The sequence below is a fragment of the Hyla sarda genome, unplaced genomic scaffold (assembly GCF_029499605.1).
Source record: "Hyla sarda isolate aHylSar1 unplaced genomic scaffold, aHylSar1.hap1 scaffold_1928, whole genome shotgun sequence".
NCBI classification, from domain to species: Eukaryota; Metazoa; Chordata; class Amphibia; order Anura; family Hylidae; genus Hyla; species Hyla sarda.
The window spans coordinates 1-21,063 of record NW_026608583.1 but is presented as its reverse complement, the minus strand read 5'-3'; the positions used below and the strand labels follow the sequence as shown (position 1 = coordinate 21,063).

The 21,063-nt window shown below is 46.1% G+C and overlaps 8 non-coding genes and 1 pseudogene across 8 annotated transcripts; all 9 read right to left on the bottom strand.

Moving 5' to 3' along the window:
- Positions 1 to 513: 513 nt before the first annotated feature.
- Positions 514 to 715, bottom strand: LOC130316263 (U2 spliceosomal RNA; annotated as a pseudogene).
- A 2,085-nt stretch (positions 716 to 2,800) lies between these two features.
- LOC130316246 (U2 spliceosomal RNA) lies at positions 2,801 to 2,991 on the bottom strand. Its single transcript, XR_008863598.1, has one exon. It is a non-coding gene; the product is annotated as a U2 spliceosomal RNA (small nuclear RNA).
- Positions 2,992 to 5,071: 2,080 nt separating this feature from the next.
- Positions 5,072 to 5,262, bottom strand: LOC130316245 (U2 spliceosomal RNA). The gene has a single exon (XR_008863597.1). It is a non-coding gene; the product is annotated as a U2 spliceosomal RNA (small nuclear RNA).
- Positions 5,263 to 7,346: 2,084 nt separating this feature from the next.
- Positions 7,347 to 7,537, bottom strand: LOC130316243 (U2 spliceosomal RNA). Its single transcript, XR_008863596.1, has one exon. It is a non-coding gene; the product is annotated as a U2 spliceosomal RNA (small nuclear RNA).
- A 2,077-nt stretch (positions 7,538 to 9,614) lies between these two features.
- Positions 9,615 to 9,805, bottom strand: LOC130316269 (U2 spliceosomal RNA). The gene has a single exon (XR_008863618.1). It is a non-coding gene; the product is annotated as a U2 spliceosomal RNA (small nuclear RNA).
- A 2,074-nt stretch (positions 9,806 to 11,879) lies between these two features.
- Positions 11,880 to 12,070, bottom strand: LOC130316268 (U2 spliceosomal RNA). The gene has a single exon (XR_008863617.1). It is a non-coding gene; the product is annotated as a U2 spliceosomal RNA (small nuclear RNA).
- Positions 12,071 to 14,159: 2,089 nt separating this feature from the next.
- On the bottom strand, positions 14,160 to 14,350 carry LOC130316267 (U2 spliceosomal RNA). The gene has a single exon (XR_008863616.1). It is a non-coding gene; the product is annotated as a U2 spliceosomal RNA (small nuclear RNA).
- A 2,089-nt stretch (positions 14,351 to 16,439) lies between these two features.
- On the bottom strand, positions 16,440 to 16,630 carry LOC130316254 (U2 spliceosomal RNA). The gene has a single exon (XR_008863606.1). It is a non-coding gene; the product is annotated as a U2 spliceosomal RNA (small nuclear RNA).
- A 2,102-nt stretch (positions 16,631 to 18,732) lies between these two features.
- On the bottom strand, positions 18,733 to 18,923 carry LOC130316242 (U2 spliceosomal RNA). Its single transcript, XR_008863595.1, has one exon. It is a non-coding gene; the product is annotated as a U2 spliceosomal RNA (small nuclear RNA).
- Between the last annotated feature and the right edge of the window lie 2,140 nt (positions 18,924 to 21,063).

Genomic DNA, 21,063 nt, shown 5'->3' with positions numbered 1-21,063 from the left:
ATGTACAGCAATGACACACCTGTGTGAACAGCCAGGAGACCCCCCCCCCCCCCCCCCCCATGTTATGTTACATAGTTACATAGTTAGTACGGTCGAAAAAAGACATATGTCCATCAAGTTCAACCAGGGAATTAAGGGGTAGGGGTGTGGCGCGATATTGGGGAAGGGATGAGATTTTATATTTCTTCATAAGCATTAATCTTATTTTGTCAATTAGGAACATTCAGCACCCACCCGCTATCAAGGCAGCTGCCTATCATGTCATGCCCTACCTGCACAGGTGTGCTGGCTACTCAAATGATCCAATTAAGGAGGCCATTTAGTCAGCAGCAGCAGAAGTCCTGTGCCTGGACGCTCCAACAGCGGCCAGACACAAGCAGAAGCAGCAGAAGCAGCAGCACCACCTTTTGTTTTTTGGCTGCAGCAGCAGCAAGGCCCACAGGGCTGGCTAGCTGGCTAGCCAGCAAGCAGGTAGCAATGAAAGTAGGAATCTTTCTTTTTAACCCTGTAAGGGGGTGGTGCACTGTACCCGAAGATACTGCCATATCGGGTCAATGCATAGGGCGACGGAAGCAAGCTTCGAAATCGGCCCCCGTTCTCAAAAATCCATTTAATATCCATTTAATATATGGTCCCCAGATAGGGGACGTATCAGATATTAAACTGATAAGAACAGATACTACACTTGATCTTAGCCAAAAGGCCGAGAAGCGATAACCGTGAAAGGGGCGGGCCCAACAAGGTCCCCTTCATGGGCACTATCACTGCTTGCTGTCAGGGAGGCTGCCAGACAATTTTCCATGCACACTCTGGGCTGGGGGGCAGTCAACCACCAGTACACACAGCAGAACCTAAACCCATACCATTATTGCTAAGCAGCAAGACAGGGGCCCATTGCACTCCCACGGGGCCTTTTTAAATGCAATCCATAACCCGGATTTGCCAGGAACCCTTCTTACTCCTCCTACTTGCATGTGACACTGGGCTTAGGATCTGCATAGGAAACACACACACAAGCACACACCTACCTTTGTTGCCTGCAGATGCCTCCTTGGCTGTCCCCAAACGGTATCAAACCAACACCCACGGGAAGCTGTAAGCATAGAGGACATGCCTGCACCCCATTGGACTTACCTGTGTGGGTTAAATCCGGGTTATTTGACAACCTATGGCGGTGATGGTTCTGCTCAGGCAGAGCAGTGCTGATGCTCCTCATAAAGCTGTCGCTGCTGTGAAGGTTCTAGGTGACATCACAAATCCCTATGGTTACATACACAACAAAGCTGGGTTGTTGTTGTTTACACTCTGCAAGGCCTGTGGAAGTGAGTGACATCATAGCACTGTAGTTCTGAGGGTTCTAGATGGATGCAACAATCTCCTGTTGCTTCTATGAAGGCCATAATAGACGACATCACCAAACAGCTCCATAGTCACATACACAGCAAAGGAGAGATGTTGTTTACACCTAGTGATGTCAGTGGTATTGAGTGACATCACAGCACAGTGCTAAGGCTCCTGGGCCTGGACACAGCAGCGGCTGCAATATCTCAACGGAGAATACGTTTATATATATGTGTGTGTGTGCGCGTATATATATATATATATATATATATATATATATATATATATATATTTCTCCGCCGAAATCACTTTTAAACCCATTTCCACCTTTTTTTCCCTTCTCTTCCTCTTACTTTTTTTTCACGTTTTTTTACGTTTTTCTCCTTTTCGCCTCTTTTCTGGGCGTATTATTCTTCTTTTTCTTCTTTTTTTTCGTCTAATGCATACCCCATCAGTGCAGCAATGCTTATTCAATACCGCCAGCAGATGGAGACACTGGGGGATAATTTTCTAAGGATTTATACTGATTTTTCCTGTCTGAATTTGTCGCACAGAAAGTTGCAGGCCAAATATGTGTGACATTTCTGCGACTTTAGCTTCTAGAGCATTTTTACAACATTATACATAGGTGCTGAATACATAAAAAGCGACTGTTCAGCGACAGACAAGTCGCATCGGCTGAAAGTAGGCCAGAATGTCAGTCCATGTTGGAGCAGGTTTAGATACAGTCTAAAGTATAGATCTCAAAGTCTGTGCACAGAATTTAGCAAGGGCCTCGCACCTTCTGATGCATCAGGTAGGTGCACAATAGCATAGCCTAACCCTCTGTACTTTGGTCTATATTGATGCGGGACATAGACAGCCAGCTGATGACCAATCCATTAGTGCAATGGATGGCTGGAAGCATTTGTCTTTGCCTTTGCAATACCACAGAAGCAATGCATGGTCAATGTACAGCAATGACACACCTGTGTGAACAGCCAGGAGACCCCCCCCCCCCCCCCCATGTTATGTTACATAGTTACATAGTTAGTACGGTCGAAAAAAGACATATGTCCATCAAGTTCAACCAGGGAATTAAGGGGTAGGGGTGTGGCGCGATATTGGGGAAGGGATGAGATTTTATATTTCTTCATAAGCATTAATCTTATTTTGTCAATTAGGAACATTCAGCACCCACCCGCTATCAAGGCAGCTGCCTATCATGTCATGCCCTACCTGCACAGGTGTGCTGGCTACTCAAATGATCCAATTAAGGAGGCCATTTAGTCAGCAGCAGCAGAAGTCCTGTGCCTGGACGCTCCAACAGCGGCCAGACACAAGCAGAAGCAGCAGAAGCAGCAGCACCACCTTTTGTTTTTTGGCTGCAGCAGCAGCAAGGCCCACAGGGCTGGCTAGCTGGCTAGCCAGCAAGCAGGTAGCAATGAAAGTAGGAATCTTTCTTTTTAACCCTGTAAGGGGGTGGTGCACTGTACCCGAAGATACTGCCATATCGGGTCAATGCATAGGGCGACGGAAGCAAGCTTCGAAATCGGCCCCCGTTCTCAAAAATCCATTTAATATATGGTCCCCAGATAGGGGACGTATCAGATATTAAACTGATAAGAACAGATACTACACTTGATCTTAGCCAAAAGGCCGAGAAGCGATAACCGTGAAAGGGGCGGGCCCAACAAGGTCCCCTTCATGGGCACTATCACTGCTTGCTGTCAGGGAGGCTGCCAGACAATTTTCCATGCACACTCTGGGCTGGGGGGCAGTCAACCACCAGTACACACAGCAGAACCTAAACCCATACCATTATTGCTAAGCAGCAAGACAGGGGCCCATTGCACTCCCACGGGGCCTTTTTAAATGCAATCCATAACCCGGATTTGCCAGGAACCCTTCTTACTCCTCCTACTTGCATGTGACACTGGGCTTAGGATCTGCATAGGAAACACACACACAAGCACACACCTACCTTTGTTGCCTGCAGATGCCTCCTTGGCTGTCCCCAAACGGTATCAAACCAACACCCACGGGAAGCTGTAAGCATAGAGGACATGCCTGCACCCCATTGGACTTACCTGTGTGGGTTAAATCCGGGTTATTTGACAACCTATGGCGGTGATGGTTCTGCTCAGGCAGAGCAGTGCTGATGCTCCTCATAAAGCTGTCGCTGCTGTGAAGGTTCTAGGTGACATCACAAATCCCTATGGTTACATACACAACAAAGCTGGGTTGTTGTTGTTTACACTCTGCAAGGCCTGTGGAAGTGAGTGACATCATAGCACTGTAGTTCTGAGGGTTCTAGATGGATGCAACAATCTCCTGTTGCTTCTATGAAGGCCATAATAGACGACATCACCAAACAGCTCCATAGTCACATACACAGCAAAGGAGAGATGTTGTTTACACCTAGTGATGTCAGTGGTATTGAGTGACATCACAGCACAGTGCTAAGGCTCCTGGGCCTGGACACAGCAGCGGCTGCAATATCTCAACGGAGAATACGTTTATATATATGTGTGTGTGTGCGCGTATATATATATATATATATATATATATATATATATATATATATATATTTCTCCGCCGAAATCACTTTTAAACCCATTTCCACCTTTTTTTCCCTTCTCTTCCTCTTACTTTTTTTTCACGTTTTTTTACGTTTTTCTCCTTTTCGCCTCTTTTCTGGGCGTATTATTCTTCTTTTTCTTCTTTTTTTTCGTCTAATGCATACCCCATCAGTGCAGCAATGCTTATTCAATACCGCCAGCAGATGGAGACACTGGGGGATAATTTTCTAAGGATTTATACTGATTTTTCCTGTCTGAATTTGTCGCACAGAAAGTTGCAGGCCAAATATGTGTGACATTTCTGCGACTTTAGCTTCTAGAGCATTTTTACAACATTATACATAGGTGCTGAATACATAAAAAGCGACTGTTCAGCGACAGACAAGTCGCATCGGCTGAAAGTAGGCCAGAATGTCAGTCCATGTTGGAGCAGGTTTAGATACAGTCTAAAGTATAGATCTCAAAGTCTGTGCACAGAATTTAGCAAGGGCCTCGCACCTTCTGATGCATCAGGTAGGTGCACAATAGCATAGCCTAACCCTCTGTACTTTGGTCTATATTGATGCGGGACATAGACAGCCAGCTGATGACCAATCCATTAGTGCAATGGATGGCTGGAAGCATTTGTCTTTGCCTTTGCAATACCACAGAAGCAATGCATGGTCAATGTACAGCAATGACACACCTGTGTGAACAGCCAGGAGACCCCCCCCCCCCCCCCATGTTATGTTACATAGTTACATAGTTAGTACGGTCGAAAAAAGACATATGTCCATCAAGTTCAACCAGGGAATTAAGGGGTAGGGGTGTGGCGCGATATTGGGGAAGGGATGAGATTTTATATTTCTTCATAAGCATTAATCTTATTTTGTCAATTAGGAACATTCAGCACCCACCCGCTATCAAGGCAGCTGCCTATCATGTCATGCCCTACCTGCACAGGTGTGCTGGCTACTCAAATGATCCAATTAAGGAGGCCATTTAGTCAGCAGCAGCAGAAGTCCTGTGCCTGGACGCTCCAACAGCGGCCAGACACAAGCAGAAGCAGCAGCACCACCTTTTGTTTTTTGGCTGCAGCAGCAGCAGCAAGGCCCACAGGGCTGGCTAGCTGGCTAGCCAGCAAGCAGGTAGCAATGAAAGTAGGAATCTTTCTTTTTAACCCTGTAAGGGGGTGGTGCACTGTACCCGAAGATACTGCCATATCGGGTCAATGCATAGGGCGACGGAAGCAAGCTTCGAAATCGGCCCCCGTTCTCAAAAATCCATTTAATATATGGTCCCCAGATAGGGGACGTATCAGATATTAAACTGATAAGAACAGATACTACACTTGATCTTAGCCAAAAGGCCGAGAAGCGATAACCGTGAAAGGGGCGGGCCCAACAAGGTCCCCTTCATGGGCACTATCACTGCTTGCTGTCAGGGAGGCTGCCAGACAATTTTCCATGCACACTCTGGGCTGGGGGGCAGTCAACCACCAGTACACACAGCAGAACCTAAACCCATACCATTATTGCTAAGCAGCAAGACAGGGGCCCATTGCACTCCCACGGGGCCTTTTTAAATGCAATCCATAACCCGGATTTGCCAGGAACCCTTCTTACTCCTCCTACTTGCATGTGACACTGGGCTTAGGATCTGCATAGGAAACACACACACAAGCACACACCTACCTTTGTTGCCTGCAGATGCCTCCTTGGCTGTCCCCAAACGGTATCAAACCAACACCCACGGGAAGCTGTAAGCATAGAGGACATGCCTGCACCCCATTGGACTTACCTGTGTGGGTTAAATCCGGGTTATTTGACAACCTATGGCGGTGATGGTTCTGCTCAGGCAGAGCAGTGCTGATGCTCCTCATAAAGCTGTCGCTGCTGTGAAGGTTCTAGGTGACATCACAAATCCCTATGGTTACATACACAACAAAGCTGGGTTGTTGTTGTTTACACTCTGCAAGGCCTGTGGAAGTGAGTGACATCATAGCACTGTAGTTCTGAGGGTTCTAGATGGATGCAACAATCTCCTGTTGCTTCTATGAAGGCCATAATAGACGACATCACCAAACAGCTCCATAGTCACATACACAGCAAAGGAGAGATGTTGTTTACACCTAGTGATGTCAGTGGTATTGAGTGACATCACAGCACAGTGCTAAGGCTCCTGGGCCTGGACACAGCAGCGGCTGCAATATCTCAACGGAGAATACGTTTATATATATGTGTGTGTGTGCGCGTATATATATATATATATATATATATATATATATATATATATATATTTCTCCGCCGAAATCACTTTTAAACCCATTTCCACCTTTTTTTCCCTTCTCTTCCTCTTACTTTTTTTTCACGTTTTTTTACGTTTTTCTCCTTTTCGCCTCTTTTCTGGGCGTATTATTCTTCTTTTTCTTCTTTTTTTTCGTCTAATGCATACCCCATCAGTGCAGCAATGCTTATTCAATACCGCCAGCAGATGGAGACACTGGGGGATAATTTTCTAAGGATTTATACTGATTTTTCCTGTCTGAATTTGTCGCACAGAAAGTTGCAGGCCAAATATGTGTGACATTTCTGCGACTTTAGCTTCTAGAGCATTTTTACAACATTATACATAGGTGCTGAATACATAAAAAGCGACTGTTCAGCGACAGACAAGTCGCATCGGCTGAAAGTAGGCCAGAATGTCAGTCCATGTTGGAGCAGGTTTAGATACAGTCTAAAGTATAGATCTCAAAGTCTGTGCACAGAATTTAGCAAGGGCCTCGCACCTTCTGATGCATCAGGTAGGTGCACAATAGCATAGCCTAACCCTCTGTACTTTGGTCTATATTGATGCGGGACATAGACAGCCAGCTGATGACCAATCCATTAGTGCAATGGATGGCTGGAAGCATTTGTCTTTGCCTTTGCAATACCACAGAAGCAATGCATGGTCAATGTACAGCAATGACACACCTGTGTGAACAGCCAGGAGACCCCCCCCCCCCCCCCATGTTATGTTACATAGTTACATAGTTAGTACGGTCGAAAAAAGACATATGTCCATCAAGTTCAACCAGGGAATTAAGGGGTAGGGGTGTGGCGCGATATTGGGGAAGGGATGAGATTTTATATTTCTTCATAAGCATTAATCTTATTTTGTCAATTAGGAACATTCAGCACCCACCCGCTATCAAGGCAGCTGCCTATCATGTCATGCCCTACCTGCACAGGTGTGCTGGCTACTCAAATGATCCAATTAAGGAGGCCATTTAGTCAGCAGCAGCAGAAGTCCTGTGCCTGGACGCTCCAACAGCGGCCAGACACAAGCAGAAGCAGCAGAAGCAGCAGCACCACCTTTTGTTTTTTGGCTGCAGCAGCAGCAAGGCCCACAGGGCTGGCTAGCTGGCTAGCCAGCAAGCAGGTAGCAATGAAAGTAGGAATCTTTCTTTTTAACCCTGTAAGGGGGTGGTGCACTGTACCCGAAGATACTGCCATATCGGGTCAATGCATAGGGCGACGGAAGCAAGCTTCGAAATCGGCCCCCGTTCTCAAAAATCCATTTAATATATGGTCCCCAGATAGGGGACGTATCAGATATTAAACTGATAAGAACAGATACTACACTTGATCTTAGCCAAAAGGCCGAGAAGCGATAACCGTGAAAGGGGCGGGCCCAACAAGGTCCCCTTCATGGGCACTATCACTGCTTGCTGTCAGGGAGGCTGCCAGACAATTTTCCATGCACACTCTGGGCTGGGGGGCAGTCAACCACCAGTACACACAGCAGAACCTAAACCCATACCATTATTGCTAAGCAGCAAGACAGGGGCCCATTGCACTCCCACGGGGCCTTTTTAAATGCAATCCATAACCCGGATTTGCCAGGAACCCTTCTTACTCCTCCTACTTGCATGTGACACTGGGCTTAGGATCTGCATAGGAAACACACACACAAGCACACACCTACCTTTGTTGCCTGCAGATGCCTCCTTGGCTGTCCCCAAACGGTATCAAACCAACACCCACGGGAAGCTGTAAGCATAGAGGACATGCCTGCACCCCATTGGACTTACCTGTGTGGGTTAAATCCGGGTTATTTGACAACCTATGGCGGTGATGGTTCTGCTCAGGCAGAGCAGTGCTGATGCTCCTCATAAAGCTGTCGCTGCTGTGAAGGTTCTAGGTGACATCACAAATCCCTATGGTTACATACACAACAAAGCTGGGTTGTTGTTGTTTACACTCTGCAAGGCCTGTGGAAGTGAGTGACATCATAGCACTGTAGTTCTGAGGGTTCTAGATGGATGCAACAATCTCCTGTTGCTTCTATGAAGGCCATAATAGACGACATCACCAAACAGCTCCATAGTCACATACACAGCAAAGGAGAGATGTTGTTTACACCTAGTGATGTCAGTGGTATTGAGTGACATCACAGCACAGTGCTAAGGCTCCTGGGCCTGGACACAGCAGCGGCTGCAATATCTCAACGGAGAATACGTTTATATATATGTGTGTGTGTGCGCGTATATATATATATATATATATATATATATATATATATATTTCTCCGCCGAAATCACTTTTAAACCCATTTCCACCTTTTTTTCCCTTCTCTTCCTCTTACTTTTTTTTCACGTTTTTTTACGTTTTTCTCCTTTTCGCCTCTTTTCTGGGCGTATTATTCTTCTTTTTCTTCTTTTTTTTCGTCTAATGCATACCCCATCAGTGCAGCAATGCTTATTCAATACCGCCAGCAGATGGAGACACTGGGGGATAATTTTCTAAGGATTTATACTGATTTTTCCTGTCTGAATTTGTCGCACAGAAAGTTGCAGGCCAAATATGTGTGACATTTCTGCGACTTTAGCTTCTAGAGCATTTTTACAACATTATACATAGGTGCTGAATACATAAAAAGCGACTGTTCAGCGACAGACAAGTCGCATCGGCTGAAAGTAGGCCAGAATGTCAGTCCATGTTGGAGCAGGTTTAGATACAGTCTAAAGTATAGATCTCAAAGTCTGTGCACAGAATTTAGCAAGGGCCTCGCACCTTCTGATGCATCAGGTAGGTGCACAATAGCATAGCCTAACCCTCTGTACTTTGGTCTATATTGATGTGGGACATAGACAGCCAGCTGATGACCAATCCATTAGTGCAATGGATGGCTGGAAGCATTTGTCTTTGCCTTTGCAATACCACAGAAGCAATGCATGGTCAATGTACAGCAATGACACACCTGTGTGAACAGCCAGGAGACCCCCCCCCCCCCCCATGTTATGTTACATAGTTACATAGTTAGTACGGTCGAAAAAAGACATATGTCCATCAAGTTCAACCAGGGAATTAAGGGGTAGGGGTGTGGCGCGATATTGGGGAAGGGATGAGATTTTATATTTCTTCATAAGCATTAATCTTATTTTGTCAATTAGGAACATTCAGCACCCACCCGCTATCAAGGCAGCTGCCTATCATGTCATGCCCTACCTGCACAGGTGTGCTGGCTACTCAAATGATCCAATTAAGGAGGCCATTTAGTCAGCAGCAGCAGAAGTCCTGTGCCTGGACGCTCCAACAGCGGCCAGACACAAGCAGAAGCAGCAGAAGCAGCAGCACCACCTTTTGTTTTTTGGCTGCAGCAGCAGCAAGGCCCACAGGGCTGGCTAGCTGGCTAGCCAGCAAGCAGGTAGCAATGAAAGTAGGAATCTTTCTTTTTAACCCTGTAAGGGGGTGGTGCACTGTACCCGAAGATACTGCCATATCGGGTCAATGCATAGGGCGACGGAAGCAAGCTTCGAAATCGGCCCCCGTTCTCAAAAATCCATTTAATATATGGTCCCCAGATAGGGGACGTATCAGATATTAAACTGATAAGAACAGATACTACACTTGATCTTAGCCAAAAGGCCGAGAAGCGATAACCGTGAAAGGGGCGGGCCCAACAAGGTCCCCTTCATGGGCACTATCACTGCTTGCTGTCAGGGAGGCTGCCAGACAATTTTCCATGCACACTCTGGGCTGGGGGGCAGTCAACCACCAGTACACACAGCAGAACCTAAACCCATACCATTATTGCTAAGCAGCAAGACAGGGGCCCATTGCACTCCCACGGGGCCTTTTTAAATGCAATCCATAACCCGGATTTGCCAGGAACCCTTCTTACTCCTCCTACTTGCATGTGACACTGGGCTTAGGATCTGCATAGGAAACACACACACAAGCACACACCTACCTTTGTTGCCTGCAGATGCCTCCTTGGCTGTCCCCAAACGGTATCAAACCAACACCCACGGGAAGCTGTAAGCATAGAGGACATGCCTGCACCCCATTGGACTTACCTGTGTGGGTTAAATCCGGGTTATTTGACAACCTATGGCGGTGATGGTTCTGCTCAGGCAGAGCAGTGCTGATGCTCCTCATAAAGCTGTCGCTGCTGTGAAGGTTCTAGGTGACATCACAAATCCCTTTGGTTACATACACAACAAAGCTGGGTTGTTGTTGTTTACACTCTGCAAGGCCTGTGGAAGTGAGTGACATCATAGCACTGTAGTTCTGAGGGTTCTAGATGGATGCAACAATCTCCTGTTGCTTCTATGAAGGCCATAATAGACGACATCACCAAACAGCTCCATAGTCACATACACAGCAAAGGAGAGATGTTGTTTACACCTAGTGATGTCAGTGGTATTGAGTGACATCACAGCACAGTGCTAAGGCTCCTGGGCCTGGACACAGCAGCGGCTGCAATATCTCAACGGAGAATACGTTTATATATATGTGTGTGTGTGCGCGTATATATATATATATATATATATATATATATATTTCTCCGCCGAAATCACTTTTAAACCCATTTCCACCTTTTTTTCCCTTCTCTTCCTCTTACTTTTTTTTCACGTTTTTTTACGTTTTTCTCCTTTTCGCCTCTTTTCTGGGCGTATTATTCTTCTTTTTCTTCTTTTTTTTCGTCTAATGCATACCCCATCAGTGCAGCAATGCTTATTCAATACCGCCAGCAGATGGAGACACTGGGGGATAATTTTCTAAGGATTTATACTGATTTTTCCTGTCTGAATTTGTCGCACAGAAAGTTGCAGGCCAAATATGTGTGACATTTCTGCGACTTTAGCTTCTAGAGCATTTTTACAACATTATACATAGGTGCTGAATACATAAAAAGCGACTGTTCAGCGACAGACAAGTCGCATCGGCTGAAAGTAGGCCAGAATGTCAGTCCATGTTGGAGCAGGTTTAGATACAGTCTAAAGTATAGATCTCAAAGTCTGTGCACAGAATTTAGCAAGGGCCTCGCACCTTCTGATGCATCAGGTAGGTGCACAATAGCATAGCCTAACCCTCTGTACTTTGGTCTATATTGATGCGGGACATAGACAGCCAGCTGATGACCAATCCATTAGTGCAATGGATGGCTGGAAGCATTTGTCTTTGCCTTTGCAATACCACAGAAGCAATGCATGGTCAATGTACAGCAATGACACACCTGTGTGAACAGCCAGGAGACCCCCCCCCCCCCCCCCCATGTTATGTTACATAGTTACATAGTTAGTACGGTCGAAAAAAGACATATGTCCATCAAGTTCAACCAGGGAATTAAGGGGTAGGGGTGTGGCGCGATATTGGGGAAGGGATGAGATTTTATATTTCTTCATAAGCATTAATCTTATTTTGTCAATTAGGAACATTCAGCACCCACCCGCTATCAAGGCAGCTGCCTATCATGTCATGCCCTACCTGCACAGGTGTGCTGGCTACTCAAATGATCCAATTAAGGAGGCCATTTAGTCAGCAGCAGCAGAAGTCCTGTGCCTGGACGCTCCAACAGCGGCCAGACACAAGCAGAAGCAGCAGAAGCAGCAGCACCACCTTTTGTTTTTTGGCTGCAGCAGCAGCAAGGCCCACAGGGCTGGCTAGCTGGCTAGCCAGCAAGCAGGTAGCAATGAAAGTAGGAATCTTTCTTTTTAACCCTGTAAGGGGGTGGTGCACTGTACCCGAAGATACTGCCATATCGGGTCAATGCATAGGGCGACGGAAGCAAGCTTCGAAATCGGCCCCCGTTCTCAAAAATCCATTTAATATATGGTCCCCAGATAGGGGACGTATCAGATATTAAACTGATAAGAACAGATACTACACTTGATCTTAGCCAAAAGGCCGAGAAGCGATAACCGTGAAAGGGGCGGGCCCAACAAGGTCCCCTTCATGGGCACTATCACTGCTTGCTGTCAGGGAGGCTGCCAGACAATTTTCCATGCACACTCTGGGCTGGGGGGCAGTCAACCACCAGTACACACAGCAGAACCTAAACCCATACCATTATTGCTAAGCAGCAAGACAGGGGCCCATTGCACTCCCACGGGGCCTTTTTAAATGCAATCCATAACCCGGATTTGCCAGGAACCCTTCTTACTCCTCCTACTTGCATGTGACACTGGGCTTAGGATCTGCATAGGAAACACACACACAAGCACACACCTACCTTTGTTGCCTGCAGATGCCTCCTTGGCTGTCCCCAAACGGTATCAAACCAACACCCACGGGAAGCTGTAAGCATAGAGGACATGCCTGCACCCCATTGGACTTACCTGTGTGGGTTAAATCCGGGTTATTTGACAACCTATGGCGGTGATGGTTCTGCTCAGGCAGAGCAGTGCTGATGCTCCTCATAAAGCTGTCGCTGCTGTGAAGGTTCTAGGTGACATCACAAATCCCTATGGTTACATACACAACAAAGCTGGGTTGTTGTTGTTTACACTCTGCAAGGCCTGTGGAAGTGAGTGACATCATAGCACTGTAGTTCTGAGGGTTCTAGATGGATGCAACAATCTCCTGTTGCTTCTATGAAGGCCATAATAGACGACATCACCAAACAGCTCCATAGTCACATACACAGCAAAGGAGAGATGTTGTTTACACCTAGTGATGTCAGTGGTATTGAGTGACATCACAGCACAGTGCTAAGGCTCCTGGGCCTGGACACAGCAGCGGCTGCAATATCTCAACGGAGAATACGTTTATATATATGTGTGTGTGTGCGCGTATATATATATATATATATATATATATATATATATATATATATATATATATATTTCTCCGCCGAAATCACTTTTAAACCCATTTCCACCTTTTTTTCCCTTCTCTTCCTCTTACTTTTTTTTCACGTTTTTTTACGTTTTTCTCCTTTTCGCCTCTTTTCTGGGCGTATTATTCTTCTTTTTCTTCTTTTTTTTCGTCTAATGCATACCCCATCAGTGCAGCAATGCTTATTCAATACCGCCAGCAGATGGAGACACTGGGGGATAATTTTCTAAGGATTTATACTGATTTTTCCTGTCTGAATTTGTCGCACAGAAAGTTGCAGGCCAAATATGTGTGACATTTCTGCGACTTTAGCTTCTAGAGCATTTTTACAACATTATACATAGGTGCTGAATACATAAAAAGCGACTGTTCAGCGACAGACAAGTCGCATCGGCTGAAAGTAGGCCAGAATGTCAGTCCATGTTGGAGCAGGTTTAGATACAGTCTAAAGTATAGATCTCAAAGTCTGTGCACAGAATTTAGCAAGGGCCTCGCACCTTCTGATGCATCAGGTAGGTGCACAATAGCATAGCCTAACCCTCTGTACTTTGGTCTATATTGATGCGGGACATAGACAGCCAGCTGATGACCAATCCATTAGTGCAATGGATGGCTGGAAGCATTTGTCTTTGCCTTTGCAATACCACAGAAGCAATGCATGGTCAATGTACAGCAATGACACACCTGTGTGAACAGCCAGGAGACCCCCCCCCCCCCATGTTATGTTACATAGTTACATAGTTAGTACGGTCGAAAAAAGACATATGTCCATCAAGTTCAACCAGGGAATTAAGGGGTAGGGGTGTGGCGCGATATTGGGGAAGGGATGAGATTTTATATTTCTTCATAAGCATTAATCTTATTTTGTCAATTAGGAACATTCAGCACCCACCCGCTATCAAGGCAGCTGCCTATCATGTCATGCCCTACCTGCACAGGTGTGCTGGCTACTCAAATGATCCAATTAAGGAGGCCATTTAGTCAGCAGCAGCAGAAGTCCTGTGCCTGGACGCTCCAACAGCGGCCAGACACAAGCAGAAGCAGCAGAAGCAGCAGCACCACCTTTTGTTTTTTGGCTGCAGCAGCAGCAAGGCCCACAGGGCTGGCTAGCTGGCTAGCCAGCAAGCAGGTAGCAATGAAAGTAGGAATCTTTCTTTTTAACCCTGTAAGGGGGTGGTGCACTGTACCCGAAGATACTGCCATATCGGGTCAATGCATAGGGCGACGGAAGCAAGCTTCGAAATCGGCCCCCGTTCTCAAAAATCCATTTAATATATGGTCCCCAGATAGGGGACGTATCAGATATTAAACTGATAAGAACAGATACTACACTTGATCTTAGCCAAAAGGCCGAGAAGCGATAACCGTGAAAGGGGCGGGCCCAACAAGGTCCCCTTCATGGGCACTATCACTGCTTGCTGTCAGGGAGGCTGCCAGACAATTTTCCATGCACACTCTGGGCTGGGGGGCAGTCAACCACCAGTACACACAGCAGAACCTAAACCCATACCATTATTGCTAAGCAGCAAGACAGGGGCCCATTGCACTCCCACGGGGCCTTTTTAAATGCAATCCATAACCCGGATTTGCCAGGAACCCTTCTTACTCCTCCTACTTGCATGTGACACTGGGCTTAGGATCTGCATAGGAAACACACACACAAGCACACACCTACCTTTGTTGCCTGCAGATGCCTCCTTGGCTGTCCCCAAACGGTATCAAACCAACACCCACGGGAAGCTGTAAGCATAGAGGACATGCCTGCACCCCATTGGACTTACCTGTGTGGGTTAAATCCGGGTTATTTGACAACCTATGGCGGTGATGGTTCTGCTCAGGCAGAGCAGTGCTGATGCTCCTCATAAAGCTGTCGCTGCTGTGAAGGTTCTAGGTGACATCACAAATCCCTATGGTTACATACACAACAAAGCTGGGTTGTTGTTGTTTACACTCTGCAAGGCCTGTGGAAGTGAGTGACACCATAGCACTGTAGTTCTGAGGGTTCTAGATGGATGCAACAATCTCCTGTTGCTTCTATGAAGGCCGTAATAGACGACATCACCAAACAGCTCCATAGTCACATACACAGCAAAGGAGAGATGTTGTTTACACCTAGTGATGTCAGTGGTATTGAGTGACATCACAGCACAGTGCTAAGGCTCCTGGGCCTGGACACAGCAGCGGCTGCAATATCTCAACGGAGAATACGTTTATATATATATGTGTGTGTGTGCGCGTATATATATATATATATATATATATATATATATATATATATATATATATATTTCTCCGCCGAAATCACTTTTAAACCCATTTCCACCTTTTTATCCCTTCTCTTCCTCTTACTTTTTTTTCACGTTTTTTTACGTTTTTCTCCTTTTCGCCTCTTTTCTGGGCGTATTATTCTTCTTTTTCTTCTTTTTTTTCGTCTAATGCATACCCCATCAGTGCAGCAATGCTTATTCAATACCGCCAGCAGATGGAGACACTGGGGGATAATTTTCTAAGGATTTATACTGATTTTTCCTGTCTGAATTTGTCGCACAGAAAGTTGCAGGCCAAATATGTGTGACATTTCTGCGACTTTAGCTTCTAGAGCATTTTTACAACATTATACATAGGTGCTGAATACATAAAAAGCGACTGTTCAGCGACAGACAAGTCGCATCGGCTGAAAGTAGGCCAGAATGTCAGTCCATGTTGGAGCAGGTTTAGATACAGTCTAAAGTATAGATCTCAAAGTCTGTGCACAGAATTTAGCAAGGGCCTCGCACCTTCTGATGCATCAGGTAGGTGCACAATAGCATAGCCTAACCCTCTGTACTTTGGTCTATATTGATGCGGGACATAGACAGCCAGCTGATGACCAATCCATTAGTGCAATGGATGGCTGGAAGCATTTGTCTTTGCCTTTGCAATACCACAGAAGCAATGCATGGTCAATGTACAGCAATGACACACCTGTGTGAACAGCCAGGAGACCCCCCCCCCCCCATGTTATGTTACATAGTTACATAGTTAGTACGGTCGAAAAAAGACATATGTCCATCAAGTTCAACCAGGGAATTAAGGGGTAGGGGTGTGGCGCGATATTGGGGAAGGGATGAGATTTTATATTTCTTCATAAGCATTAATCTTATTTTGTCAATTAGGAACATTCAGCACCCACCCGCTATCAAGGCAGCTGCCTATCATGTCATGCCCTACCTGCACAGGTGTGCTGGCTACTCAAATGATCCAATTAAGGAGGCCATTTAGTCAGCAGCAGCAGAAGTCCTGTGCCTGGACGCTCCAACAGCGGCCAGACACAAGCAGAAGCAGCAGAAGCAGCAGCACCACCTTTTGTTTTTTGGCTGCAGCAGCAGCAAGGCCCACAGGGCTGGCTAGCTGGCTAGCCAGCAAGCAGGTAGCAATGAAAGTAGGAATCTTTCTTTTTAACCCTGTAAGGGGGTGGTGCACTGTACCCGAAGATACTGCCATATCGGGTCAATGCATAGGGCGACGGAAGCAAGCTTCGAAATCGGCCCCCGTTCTCAAAAATCCATTTAATATATGGTCCCCAGATAGGGGACGTATCAGATATTAAACTGATAAGAACAGATACTACACTTGATCTTAGCCAAAAGGCCGAGAAGCGATAACCGTGAAAGGGGCGGGCCCAACAAGGTCCCCTTCATGGGCACTATCACTGCTTGCTGTCAGGGAGGCTGCCAGACAATTTTCCATGCACACTCTGGGCTGGGGGGCAGTCAACCACCAGTACACACAGCAGAACCTAAACCCATACCATTATTGCTAAGCAGCAAGACAGGGGCCCATTGCACTCCCACGGGGCCTTTTTAAATGCAATCCATAACCCGGATTTGCCAGGAACCCTTCTTACTCCTCCTACTTGCATGTGACACTGGGCTTAGGATCTGCATAGGAAACACACACACAAGCACACACCTACCTTTGTTGCCTGCAGATGCCTCCTTGGCTGTCCCCAAACGGTATCAAACCAACACCCACGGGAAGCTGTAAGCATAGAGGACATGCCTGCACCCCATTGGACTTACCTGTGTGGGTTAAATCCGGGTTATTTGACAACCTATGGCGGTGATGGTTCTGCTCAGGCAGAGCAGTGCTGATGCTCCTCATAAAGCTGTCGCTGCTGTGAAGGTTCTAGGTGACATCACAAATCCCTATGGTTACATACACAACAAAGCTGGGTTGTTGTTGTTTACACTCTGCAAGGCCTGTGGAAGTGAGTGACACCATAGCACTGTAGTTCTGAGGGTTCTAGATGGATGCAACAATCTCCTGTTGCTTCTATGAAGGCCATAATAGACGACATCACCAAACAGCTCCATAGTCACATACACAGCAAAGGAGAGATGTTGTTTACACCTAGTGATGTCAGTGGTATTGAGTGACATCACAGCACAGTGCTAAGGCTCCTGGGCCTGGACACAGCAGCGGCTGCAATATCTCAACGGAGAATACGTTTATATATATATGTGTGTGTGTGCGCGTATATATATATATATATATATATATATATATATATATATATATATATATATATATATATTTCTCCGCCGAAATCACTTTTAAACCCATTTCCACCTTTTTATCCCTTCTCTTCCTCTTACTTTTTTTTCACGTTTTTTTACGTTTTTCTCCTTTTCGCCTCTTTTCTGGGCGTATTATTCTTCTTTTTCTTCTTTTTTTTCGTCTAATGCATACCCCATCAGTGCAGCAATGCTTATTCAATACCGCCAGCAGATGGAGACACTGGGGGATAATTTTCTAAGGATTTATACTGATTTTTCCTGTCTGAATTTGTCGCACAGAAAGTTGCAGGCCAAATATGTGTGACATTTCTGCGACTTTAGCTTCTAGAGCATTTTTACAACATTATACATAGGTGCTGAATACATAAAAAGCGACTGTTCAGCGACAGACAAGTCGCATCGGCTGAAAGTAGGCCAGAATGTCAGTCCATGTTGGAGCAGGTTTAGATACAGTCTAAAGTATAGATCTCAAAGTCTGTGCACAGAATTTAGCAAGGGCCTCGCACCTTCTGATGCATCAGGTAGGTGCACAATAGCATAGCCTAACCCTCTGTACTTTGGTCTATATTGATGCGGGACATAGACAGCCAGCTGATGACCAATCCATTAGTGCAATGGATGGCTGGAAGCATTTGTCTTTGCCTTTGCAATACCACAGAAGCAATGCATGGTCAATGTACAGCAATGACACACCTGTGTGAACAGCCAGGAGACCCCCCCCCCCCCCCCCCATGTTATGTTACATAGTTACATAGTTAGTACGGTCGAAAAAAGACATATGTCCATCAAGTTCAACCAGGGAATTAAGGGGTAGGGGTGTGGCGCGATATTGGGGAAGGGATGAGATTTTATATTTCTTCATAAGCATTAATCTTATTTTGTCAATTAGGAACATTCAGCACCCACCCGCTATCAAGGCAGCTGCCTATCATGTCATGCCCTACCTGCACAGGTGTGCTGGCTACTCAAATGATCCAATTAAGGAGGCCATTTAGTCAGCAGCAGCAGAAGTCCTGTGCCTGGACGCTCCAACAGCGGCCAGACACAAGCAGAAGCAGCAGAAGCAGCAGCACCACCTTTTGTTTTTTGGCTGCAGCAGCAGCAAGGCCCACAGGGCTGGCTAGCTGGCTAGCCAGCAAGCAGGTAGCAATGAAAGTAGGAATCTTTCTTTTTAACCCTGTAAGGGGGTGGTGCACTGTACCCGAAGATACTGCCATATCGGGTCAATGCATAGGGCGACGGAAGCAAGCTTCGAAATCGGCCCCCGTTCTCAAAAATCCATTTAATATATGGTCCCCAGATAGGGGACGTATCAGATATTAAACTGATAAGAACAGATACTACACTTGATCTTAGCCAAAAGGCCGAGAAGCGATAACCGTGAAAGGGGCGGGCCCAACAAGGTCCCCTTCATGGGCACTATCACTGCTTGCTGTCAGGGAGGCTGCCAGACAATTTTCCATGCACACTCTGGGCTGGGGGGCAGTCAACCACCAGTACACACAGCAGAACCTAAACCCATACCATTATTGCTAAGCAGCAAGACAGGGGCCCATTGCACTCCCACGGGGCCTTTTTAAATGCAATCCATAACCCGGATTTGCCAGGAACCCTTCTTACTCCTCCTACTTGCATGTGACACTGGGCTTAGGATCTGCATAGGAAACACACACACAAGCACACACCTACCTTTGTTGCCTGCAGATGCCTCCTTGGCTGTCCCCAAACGGTATCAAACCAACACCCACGGGAAGCTGTAAGCATAGAGGACATGCCTGCACCCCATTGGACTTACCTGTGTGGGTTAAATCCGGGTTATTTGACAACCTATGGCGGTGATGGTTCTGCTCAGGCAGAGCAGTGCTGATGCTCCTCATAAAGCTGTCGCTGCTGTGAAGGTTCTAGGTGACATCACAAATCCCTATGGTTACATACACAACAAAGCTGGGTTGTTGTTGTTTACACTCTGCAAGGCCTGTGGAAGTGAGTGACATCATAGCACTGTAGTTCTGAGGGTTCTAGATGGATGCAACAATCTCCTGTTGCTTCTATGAAGGCCATAATAGACGACATCACCAAACAGCTCCATAGTCACATACACAGCAAAGGAGAGATGTTGTTTACACCTAGTGATGTCAGTGGTATTGAGTGACATCACAGCACAGTGCTAAGGCTCCTGGGCCTGGACACAGCAGCGGCTGCAATATCTCAACGGAGAATACGTTTATATATATGTGTGTGTGTGCGCGTATATATATATATATATATATATATATATATATATATATATATATATTCTCCGCCGAAATCACTTTTAAACCCATTTCCACCTTTTTTTCCCTTCTCTTCCTCTTACTTTTTTTTCACGTTTTTTTACGTTTTTCTCCTTTTCGCCTCTTTTCTGGGCGTATTATTCTTCTTTTTCTTCTTTTTTTTCGTCTAATGCATACCCCATCAGTGCAGCAATGCTTATTCAATACCGCCAGCAGATGGAGACACTGGGGGATAATTTTCTAAGGATTTATACTGATTTTTCCTGTCTGAATTTGTCGCACAGAAAGTTGCAGGCCAAATATGTGTGACATTTCTGCGACTTTAGCTTCTAGAGCATTTTTACAACATTATACATAGGTGCTGAATACATAAAAAGCGACTGTTCAGCGACAGACAAGTCGCATCGGCTGAAAGTAGGCCAGAATGTCAGTCCATGTTGGAGCAGGTTTAGATACAGTCTAAAGTATAGATCTCAAAGTCTGTGCACAGAATTTAGCAAGGGCCTCGCACCTTCTGATGCATCAGGTAGGTGCACAATAGCATAGCCTAACCCTCTGTACTTTGGTCTATATTGATGCGGGACATAGACAGCCAGCTGATGACCAATCCATTAGTGCAATGGATGGCTGGAAGCATTTGTCTTTGCCTTTGCAATACCACAGAAGCAATGCATGGTCAATGTACAGCAATGACACACCTGTGTGAACAGCCAGGAGACCCCCCCCCCCCATGTTATGTTACATAGTTACATAGTTAGTACGGTCGAAAAAAGACATATGTCCATCAAGTTCAACCAGGGAATTAAGGGGTAGGGGTGTGGCGCGATATTGGGGAAGGGATGAGATTTTATATTTCTTCATAAGCATTAATCTTATTTTGTCAATTAGGAACATTCAGCACCCACCCGCTATCAAGGCAGCTGCCTATCATGTCATGCCCTACCTGCACAGGTGTGCTGGCTACTCAAATGATCCAATTAAGGAGGCCATTTAGTCAGCAGCAGCAGAAGTCCTGTGCCTGGACGCTCCAACAGCGGCCAGACACAAGCAGAAGCAGCAGCAGCAGCAGCAGCACCACCTTTTGTTTTTTGGCTGCAGCAGCAGCAAGGCCCACAGGGCTGGCTAGCTGGCTAGCCAGCAAGCAGGTAGCAATGAAAGTAGGAATCTTTCTTTTTAACCCTGTAAGGGGGTGGTGCACTGTACCCGAAGATACTGCCATATCGGGTCAATGCATAGGGCGACG